Genomic DNA, 11,390 nt, shown 5'->3' with positions numbered 1-11,390 from the left:
ACGTTCTTACATTGTGTAGAAGACCTGTTAAAGATGGGAGTGATACACCCAGTTCCAATGATGGAACAAGGAATGGGATTTTACTCAAATCTGTTCGTAGTTCCCAAAAAAGAGGGAACCTTCAGACCAATTCTGGATTTAAAGATCCTAAACAAATTTCTCAGGGTACCATCGTTCAAAATGGAAACCATTCGAACGATTCTACCCACTATCCAGGAAGGTCAATTTATGACTACCGTGGATCTAAAGGATGCGTACCTACATATTCCTATCCACAAAGAACATCATCAGTTCCTAAGGTTCGCCTTTCTGGACAAACATTACCAGTTTGTGGCCCTCCCATTCGGATTAGCCACTGCTCCAAGGATTTTCACAAAGGTACTCGGGTCCCTTCTAGCGGTTCTAAGACCGAGGGGCATTGCAGTAGTACCATACTTGGACGACATTCTAATACAAGCGTCGTCCCTTTCAAAATCAAAGGCTCATACAGACATCGTTCTGGCCTTTCTCAGATCTCACGGATGGAAGGTGAACATAGAAAAGAGTTCTCTGTCTCCGTCAACCAGAGTTCCCTTCTTGGGAACAATAATAGATTCCTTAGAAATGAAGATCTTTCTGACAGATGTCAGAGAGTCAAAACTTCTAAGCGCTTGTCAAGTTCTTCATTCTGTTCCACGTCCTTCCATAGCTCAGTGCATGGAAGTAGTAGGGTTGATGGTTGCGGCAATGGACATAGTTCCTTTTGCGCGAATTCATCTAAGACCATTACAACTGTGCATGCTGAAACAGTGGAATGGGGATTATACAGACTTGTCTCCAGTGATTCAAGTAGATCAGAAGACCAGGGACTCACTCCGTTGGTGGCTAACCCAGGATCACCTATCCCAGGGAATGAGCTTCCGCAGTCCAGAGTGGGTCATCGTCACGACCGACGCCAGCCTAGTGGGCTGGCGCACGGTCTGGGAATCCCTGAAAGCTCAGGGACTGTGGTCTCGGGAAGAGTCTCTTCTCCCGATAAACATTCTGGAACTAAGAGCGATATTCAATGCTCTCAAGGCTTGGCCTCAGCTAGCAAAGGCCAGATTCATAAGATTCCAATCAGACAACATGACGACTGTTGCGTATCTCAATCATCAGGGGGGAACAAGGAGTTCCCTGGTGATGAAAGAAGTGACCAAAATAATACAATGGGCGGAGAATCACTCCTGCCACCTATCTGCGATCCACATTCCAGGTGTGGAAAACTGGGAAGCGGATTATCTGAGTCGTCAGACGTTCCATCCGGGGGAGTGGGAACTCTACCCGGAGATCTTTGCCCAGTTGACGCAACTATGGGGCATTCCAGACATGGATCTGATGGCGTCTCGTCAGAACTTCAAAGTTCCTTGCTACGGGTCCAGATCCAGGGATCCCAAGGCGACTCTAGTGGATGCACTAGTAGCGCCTTGGACCTTCAACCTAGCTTATGTGTTTCCACCGTTTCCTCTCATTCCCAGACTGGTAGCCAGGATCAAACAGGAGAGGGCCTCAGTGATCTTGATAGCCCCTGCGTGGCCACGCAGGACTTGGTATGCAGACCTGGTTAATATGTCATCGGTTCCACCATGGAAGCTACCTTTGAGACAGGACCTTCTTGTTCAGGGTCCATTCGAACATCCAAATCTGGTCTCCCTCCAGCTGACGGCTTGGAGATTGAACGCTTGATTCTATCAAAGCGTGGGTTTTCAGATTCTGTGATTGATACTCTGGTTCAGGCCAGAAAACCGGTAACTGAAAGATTTACCATAAGATATGGAAAAGATATATCTGCTGGTGTGAATCCAAGGGATTACCTTGGAATAAGATTACAATTCCTAAGATTCTTTCCTTTCTACAAGAAGGTTTGGATAAAGGATTATCCACAAGTAAGGATGACGCCGTGGACCGGACACACCGTTGGAGAAAGTAATTTATCAGGTAAGCATAAATTCTGTTATATATATTTATTTAGACGTGTATGTATGTATCTCTATGTTAAAGCCCTTCACCTGCCTCATATCTTTGAGCCTTTATAACTTTTTTGTGCAATATTTTTTCACATTTTTTTATTAGATGGTGTGAATATGAATGTAACTGTAATTTAAATGTATTTTGAATGTGTTTTGTGCAACTTTTATTCAAGCATAACAGTTAACCAGAGATCTGACATGTTAAATTAAATTGCACTTGAGTGTGCAGGCGAGATAAACCCGATATCATTCTAGCGCAACTGTTAGTGTGCCACTCGTAATCTGGCCTATAGTTAGTGTGGTTTTTTAGTCATGTGATGAAACTGCCTAGGCCAGGAATTGAGTCAAATGAGATCTAAATGATAACTTGAGCTTGGAACTTGCTTTAAAAAGGAAGTTTACATATTTTTTTCTTTCCTCAGCATACATTTTCTTGCCAGGCTTTTGAAGGTCTTACTCCACCATCAGAGGGGTTGGACTTGACCATATCCACTTGTGATAAAGAATACTTAGGTATGCCACACACATTTTCTGCAAGCTTCAATTTCAATAAAAGCAGGTTCTAATACATTTTTCATGCAAAAATGCATTACAGTTTTAATTGCTGCTCTATGATATGTGTTATAAATTGTTTCTAAGTAAAGAATCCTTTAAAGGGACAGTCTACTATAGATTTTTTTTTGTTTTAAAAGAGAGATAATCCCTTTATTACCCATTCCTCAGTTTTGCATAACCAACACAGTTATATTAATATACTTTTTACCTCTGTGATTACCTTGTATCTAAGCCTCTGCAGACTGCCCCCTGATCACATGACTTTTTATTTATTATCTATTGACTTCCATTTAGTACTGTGTTGTGCTAAATCTTAAATAACTCCTCGGGCGTGAACACAATCTTATCTATATAGCCCACATGAACTAGCAGTCTCCTGTTGTAAAAAGCAAATAAGAAAGCATGTGATAAGAGGCTGTCTACAGTGGCTTAAAAACAGGCAGAAATTTATAGGTTTAAATGTTATAATAAAGTATATTAATTTAACAATGTTGGAGGTGCAAAGCTGGGCAATGGAAAATAAAGGCGTTATCTATCTTTTTAAACAAAAACAATTTTAGTATAGACTGTCCCTTTAATATTCACTACTCACAAGTCTTGGCATCAGATATCTAAACTATCAGCCACCAACAGTGTAAAAACCCCACATAAAGGAAACAGAAACCAAGAGCTGAAGAAATTATATGTTCAGCCATAGGTTGTCAGGGAACCCACCACAAGTGTCCCATATTATTTTTCAACATGAATAAAAGCTGAAAATGACTGGAGGTGCCATTTGTATTTGGTTAGAAAAATAACCATTTTAAAGGGACTCAATTCTCTTTTATCCTTGATACAAATGAAAGAAAGGTGATATTTAATCATATATAGGGCTAGATTACAAGTGAAGCGCTATTTTAGCGTTGCTCCCGTAAAGGGGCAAATTTGCCCCTGTACGGATGCACATTAAATAACCAGCCATTACTAGCTTTTGGGAGCACTTTACGCTTAGCGCAATTAACCAGAGGTCTGACCCCTGGTTAATTAAAATAATGTGCCCTAATTGCCCCCAAAATAAAGTGGTTTTATATCAGTAAAAAAAAATCATATATATTTTTAATTTTCTGCCCAACGCTGAGCAAATTGCCCCCTGCGCTGCGCTAGGTGCTTTGCCGTGTCTTATGGCATGAGAACGGAGCTCCCATTGGAGCCAATGGAAGCGCATTCTCATGAGTGAAAGGCTTCCAGGCAAAGCGAACACAAGGTCGCGTTTGCATTACACCTAACTTGTAATACCAGCGCACATTTACGTGCGCTGGTATTACTGAGTGGAGCACAAATATCGAGCTTGTGAAAGTGTAATCTAGGCCATAATGTTTTTCTTTATTTTAAACTAAGAGGGTCTCACCAGAGTAATTGTTCTGTTAGCAGTTACTATCCAGCTTCTCTTCCAGCTTGCATCTACATAGTAAAAAAGTAAAAAAATGAGGAGTCGATCAGCATAATAATTGTTGAGTTCATGCTTTCCTTTGCTGTGGTCTCATATGCCATTTCAGATTAAACTTCCTTTCATAGAGGAGAAAACAGATGACTGCCTGCACATGCCAGATGCAATCTCCCTTTCTGGTCCCAGGGCAAGCATCCAGGTTGGATGCTTAAAGTACCTCTACAATGGGAACTTTTGAGGTAAACTATCTGCATATTTAAATAGTTATAATTATGGAATATTTTCATTTTAAAAATATGCTGCATTATTTAAGGGGACACTCTTCACCAGAATTGTTATTGTTTAAAAAGATAGATAATCCCTGTATTACCCATTCCTTAGTTTTGAATAACCAATACAGTTATATAAATATACTTTTCACCTCTGTGATTACCTTGTATCTAAGCCTCTGCAAACTGCCCCCTTATTTCAGTTCTTGTGGCAGACATCCATTTTAGCCAATCAGTGCTGGCTCCCTGGAACTTCACGTGCGTGAGCACAGTGTTATGTATATTATAAACATGAAGTAACACCCTCTAGTGGTGAAAAACTGTCAAAATGCCCTGAGAGAAGAGGTGGCCTTCAAGGACTTAGAAATTAGCACATGAACCTCCTAGGTTTAGCTTTCAAATAAGAATACTAAGAGAACAAAGCAAAATTGGTGATAAAAGTAAATTGAAAAGTTGTTTAAAATTACATGCCCTATCTGAATCATGAAAGTTTATTAAGTGATGCCCTTATGGATTGCATGCCTATTGTTATTGCTTATAAATATTTCTCTGCTTGTATTGTTTTTGTTCTAAATTTAATAAAGTTTCTTTCAATGCTAGTTGTAAATAAAAAAAACAATAGGCCTAGATAACAAGTGAAGAGCAAATATATTAGCCCTTATGAGCGCTAATATTGCTCAACTTAAATATATCACTTTTAGTCTTGCTCTCAGATTACAAGTTTAAAGTAAAATGGTAGCACTCGAACGAAAGCCTCAGATATGCAAACATCTAGAGGTTGGATATCGCTAACTCCCTCAGCTAATAGACTTCTATGGGACACGCTACAAAACTCATTTGTGGCTTGCGCTCAATTGATAAACCAAAGGTGTGCAAATCCAAAGTTTGCTAAGTGCTACAAAAAAGTTTGTTTCACTTAGTAGAAAATTTTATTTTATTTAAAAAAGTTATATATATATATATATACTGTATATATGCCACCAATTAGTACATCTACACAAGAGCCCTTTATGTATGTATGAATTTGCGTCCTTTCAATTCCAATACCTTGTCATATACCATATCCCTTTAAAACACTTTTAAAACATTTATTTAAATAATAAACATATTTTTTATTTAATATAGTGTAATATTTGTTTTATATGTATTTTACTGTACTTTTATTTAGCCTTAACACTTGCAATTAGGTCTCCAGTCTCACATATTTGTTTAGTGCTGTTATGTAATATAATTCACAACTTGTGATTTGAATGACGGTTAACATGGCCAAGCTAGCTATTGAAAGTATAGTGTGCTCAAAGATGTTGGCCGTGCTAAACATTCTCTAGTAATTCTTTTTAACCATTCACTTATTAATATCAGTATCGCTTCACTATCATTTATGAATGTGCTACATATAATACTTAAACACAGAGGAAAAATAGGTGAAAACTAATGAAAATGTTATTAAAATAATAATCTTTTGTAAGATCTCTTACAATACAGATCACTGCATTTCTAAATCATAGTGTAATGTTATTTCCCCATCTCTGAGCAAAACTTTCTACATTCATTAACAGGTCTCCCATCTAATATATAGTGCATTGCTGGCACTCGCAACCGGAATGTCTGGCAGCTTTTAGTGGTAAAGAGGACTGTCAACAAAGAATCAATGGAATTCTTTTTCAAAATATCTGCGTCTTGAACAAAGCCAACATAGGCTCTGATATCTACCTCTAATACTTAAAAGAATCCAAAACATAATGCTATTGTTGTATTACCATTTCCTTAAAGGAAAACTGAGTGTAAACAAATATTGTAAAGCACTACACTTCTGTCTGCTATGCTAAAACCATTCAGTTTATTGAACATCATATTAATAAAAAAAAATCCAAATAGCAAATATAGCAAGGAATAACCACACGTTTCATACCTACTGGCATTTAATCATTAACCCATTGCTGTGTGTGGTTTGTTCATCCTATTTAGCTTAACCAGATTTTCCAGCTCCGTGAGGGCAAATATTATTTTCTGTAGCTGATTCACTAAAGCTCACTCATCTCTACCGTATTCTGGTGCTGGAGAGACAAGAGAGAACTATTAGTGAAATGTAACCACTATTAGAGTTCCGTTACTCAATAAATAAGTATAAGCATTCAACTATTTGCGATAAAAGATTATTGAGCTGTAAGTGCTAGTTTTAAAGCAGATGTGCCCTAAAGGTAGATCAGATCTACAGTTAGGCCTCTAGGCGCTGACCAGTAGATCATAAGACTGTTGTGTGATGTCCCATTTCCAGTAGTTGTATAATTACAGACACAAGTTAAATTATAAGCAACAGAGTTTTTTTGTACAGTTATATTTGGCACCACTGCACATGCATCAGTAGATCACCATGACAACAAAACAAACACTGTGTGAAAACAGCAGATTCTCTGGAATGTATAAGTGCAGATGCAGACAAAGGATTCTACTCAATCCTGCTCACATTGTTCAGCAATTATATGTCCTCAGCACTTCTTTATAAAATAATTTAGTTTTATTAAATATTCATTAAAAACACAGTGACGTTTCGAGATTCTCTCCCTTATTCATGAATAAGGGAGAGAATAGTGAAACGTTGCTGGTTTTTTTAATGAATATTTAATAAAGCAAAATCCTTTTATAAATAAGTGCTGTGGGCTTATGTATGCTGAATAATGACAAAAAAGAAGAGATACTGGGGACAATTTATCAATGTCAGGCGGACATTGATGAATGCCGACAAATTTAACATTGCACAAGCAGTTCTGGTGAACTGCTTGTGCTATGTCGCCCCCTGCAGATTCGCGGCCAATCGGCCACTAGCAGGGGGTGTCAATAAACCCGATCGTATGTGATCGGGCTGATTGCTGTACGCTGCCTCAGAGGTGGCGTTCGAGTTAGGGAGCAGCGTTCTTAAGAACGCTGCTTCTTAACTCCTGTTTCCGGCGAGCCTAAAGGCTCGCACGGAAACATATGCATTGGGGCCGATTGACTGTTTGATAAATCGACCCCTTAATCTCAATCAAGTATGGACATTGCTGTTTTAAAGAATTTAAATGTAGCTTATTTAGGTTTGCTAGGCACAGGAATATAGCTGGGGCCTCCTTTACTACATCACTGAGGAACCAGGATTGAATTTTAACTGTAACTTAGTGACTAATAGAGTGTCTAAGAGAGCATTAAACAATATTGTATTTCAGTTCCTTTTTCAGTGAGTTAAATTACACAGATATATTTCTGTTTGCCACAGTCCAATACTAGAGCAGTTCTATTTAATGCTGGTGCTGAGTTTCTCAGACTGTTTTGTACAAGTTGCTATGGTGTCTGTACAGTTTCATATTACACTGCATTTTAGTACATCCAACATAGAGATACATTCTGTGAAAGTTCAGATAATGAGCAAGTTTTATTGTAAGAAATATATGATTTAAAGGCAAATGCTTGTATTACTCATTTCTCTGTTGTTTTGTTACTACCAGCTCTACCTCACAAAATATATATTCATACACACATCTTTTCTGACACCCTCTATATTCCTTGTTTTTTTCATCTTTCTCTTCTGTTGCATTTTCTTTTGATTTGCACGACCCCAATGTTAGTGATGCTCACTTCTTAGTTGTCGATTCCTCCTTTACCCTTAGGTAAAATGCCACCCTACATTTTAATAGCTTTTTTTTGCCTTTTCCTCTACTTCTCCAACAGCCTATGATGCCACACTATTCATAAATTAGAGGTCACTGTTATATTTATAAGTTCAAGTTGATTTTCAGTTCTCTATTGTTATGTTAATTACACTGCTCTACCTCAGAAAATATGCTACTGTGGACCATACTTCAATCTCTGGTACTCAGAGGCGGAAGATAGTCAGGTACTGCCAAGAATGGTTTTCTCACTTGTACCCCCATCCCTTCTGATGCTCACTTCTTAGTAGTCATCAGTGTTGAGTTATTTTTTGTGCTTATGTCAAATTCCACCCTCCATTTTAATGGTTTGGTACTTATTTTACCTTTGCTTACACTTCTCAAACTGCCTAATATGTTACACATTTGCTCATAAGTTAGTGGACACTGTTCTATTTAATAAAGTCATCCAGTATTACACTGCATTCTACATTTTTCTATCACATTCAACCTCATTTTTTTCTGTGTCAGGGAACACAAAAGCAGCTATTTGTTCTATATTATAACCTTTGGATGGTGCTCATACAGCTTTAAATCCTTTGGCTGATTGATTTTTTGGGTTTACTTGAATGAAAGAACTATTAAACCAAAACCCCATTGGAAAAAAATGTTCTACAAAAAACAATCTTTTTAGACAAGTTAGGAAATGTGAGGCGGCTGTGCCATTTGCTCCTGCTCCACAGACTGTCCTAGGATAATTTTTGTCATTACCCATTCACGTCTACCTTTTTTTCCACAACACGTGTATCTGGGCCCTCAGCCCCTCAACTGGTAATCCATCTTCCAAGTTTCACAATAGTTTTTCCAAAGTTTAAAAAAAAAATTCTATTTGCTTAAAACTGGACCTTAATAGCTGGATTATTTCTCCTCCTTTACAGGTTTATTTTCTCCACCTTTCCATTCTTTTCATGTCTAATAATGTTCTCTGACAAATTACCTTCTTTGAAAGATAGCGTTAGCCCCAAAAAAACTTAAACATTTGCATCAGCTGGGTCTTTTAGTTTTGAATGATGTTGTATGTTAACAATATATAAAAGCATACTCCATTTATCAAGCAGTGGTTGCTGCTTAGGAGGGCCATCATTTCAGGATCGCCTGAAACATAAGTCTGTTGTTCCTTAACTTGTCCTTCAGCTAAATGTGTGCATGGAAATCATCCTGATCTGATACGATTTGGATGATTGACAGCCACTGCTAGCGGCTGATTGGCCAGCAATGAGCAGGGGGAGGCATTGCACAAGCATTTCTGGTGAAATGCTTGTGCAATGTGAAATACAGACAGCTAATACTGTCCACCTGCAGCGATGTCCAGCAGACATGATTCATTACAGTGAATTAGGCCAGCTCGACAATTGATAAATTGAGCCCTTAGGGCATTCATCACAGAGATGGTCTCATAAGAAATTATTAGTGTATACACTTACACCTAAAAGATACATTATAATTCCATTCTTTCTCCTTTTGGTCTCATCTCTGATCCATGTATATTTGCACGGATTCTCAAACCAATTATATATTGGCTTTACATATGCATATTACATTTACTTATATAGAGAAATACAGAGTTTAATTACTTATGTGAAAATTTGATGAAATTATTGTGAATGGCCAAGTCTCAAAACAGAATGCTTATCAATGTATATATGTGGATTTGATCTATAGGGCCAAAGTGTGAAGTTTGTAATAATAATGATACATTAAGGGAAGAATATTTGAAATCTTGTATGCATTCAGCATACTATTGTTTGTACTCAGTACATTATTGTATCATTACATAGAACATTGACGATTAAGGGTTAACTGGATCAATTGTCCAAATAATGTCCAGCCCAATGGGAGATTAGATTACTCTATAAAGGGGAGTGTTTTTAAATTTATTTTATCAGCTAGGAGTATGGCTTACCGGCAAAATGCATCAGCTGTTTAAGTAAACTCCTCCATTGTCTTGTTCTACAGTCTGTGTGTGTTTGAGATGTATTGACATCTCTTTTTAATTTGCCTAGAATAAAGGATCGTATTGCTCGCCGTATTCAGCAAGGTCTGGCGGACCTGATCCGCAGTGTCGGATCAGGTCCGCCAGACCTTAATAACTAGAGGCCATGGTGTGTTTGTATTATTATTTACTTAGGCAACATATTGCTTAAGTACCAAGATGTAAACCAAATTCTCAACTGAATCTCACATTTGGGAGATTTTGGGATTCTGGCTCACCCCTGTTGGAAATTGATCCGGGATTCTCATATTCTATGTCTAGCTATCTGTCTGTGCGTTTTCTTGATACTGTGGCTGAGGTTTGATTTTTGTTTACTGAATGTTTTCTTGGTCTGTTTACCTCTGCAATCACCTGCAAACACAAATGTAGTCCTAATATCCTATAAATACTCTGGTTTAGCCCACAGACTTTGCTTGGGCTTTAAGGTTGTTTACTAGTTTTGATTGTTTATTGGATTATGACCGTCTCCTAATTCTTGAACCTCAATTCTGCATGATGTTTTGTTTCTTTGCTGGCTGGTTCTTCCTTGACTCTTGCCTTACTTCTGACCACATTGTTGGCCTTCTGACTTTGTAGCTATCTGTCCTCTCCATTTCTGACCTTGTCCTGTCTGACCATTCTCTAGCATGAGCCCTGCCAGCTCCAGAGGTACCTGCTTACTGCCAGTTCCAGAGGTAGCTGCCTCTTGTCTGCTCCAGAGGTAACCTGCCTCTTGCTGCAGCTTGCATGCCCTGTATCCTGCCTTCAGATACTCACAGCAATTACTGTGTATTCCGACTTTAAACACCCACTGCAGCGCTTGTGTATACTGCCTCACTGAAGGTAGGATTCACAGGAATTGACACTGCAGTTCTTCATTAACCTGTCTCACAGTTCCTGTGTAGCCTGCCTTTGTTTATTCAGTGCAATACCTGTGTATCCTGCCTACATACACTCACAGCAGTTCCTGTGTTTCCTGCTTCACAGTTCCTATGTATCCTGCCTTCTGACACTAACTGCAGTTCCAGTGTATACTGCTTCGTAGTTCTGTGTATCCAGCCTTCAGATTTTCCCTTAAAGGGACACTGAACCCAATTTTTTTCTTTCATGATTCAGATAGAGCATGCAATTTTAAGCAACTTTCTAATTTACACCTATTATCAATTTTTCTTCGTTCTCTTGCTTTCTCTATTTGAAAAAGAAGGCATCTAAGCTATTTATTTGGTTCAGTACCATGGAAAGCACTTGTTTATTGGTGGGTGAATTTATCCACCAATCAGCAAGAAAAACGCAGTTTGTTCACCAAAAATGGGCCGGCATCTAAACTTACATTCTTGCATTTCAAATAAAGATACTAAGAGAATGAAGACAATTCGATAATAGGAGTCAATTAGAAAGTTGCTTAAAATTGCATGCTCTATCTGAATCACAAAAAACTATTTGGGTTCAGTGTCCCTTTAAGTATTGGTGTTTCCCATCTCTATCCACTCTCCACAG

This window comes from Bombina bombina, chromosome 6, assembly GCF_027579735.1.
Source record: "Bombina bombina isolate aBomBom1 chromosome 6, aBomBom1.pri, whole genome shotgun sequence".
NCBI classification, from domain to species: Eukaryota; Metazoa; Chordata; class Amphibia; order Anura; family Bombinatoridae; genus Bombina; species Bombina bombina.
This window is presented reverse-complemented; position numbering follows the sequence as displayed.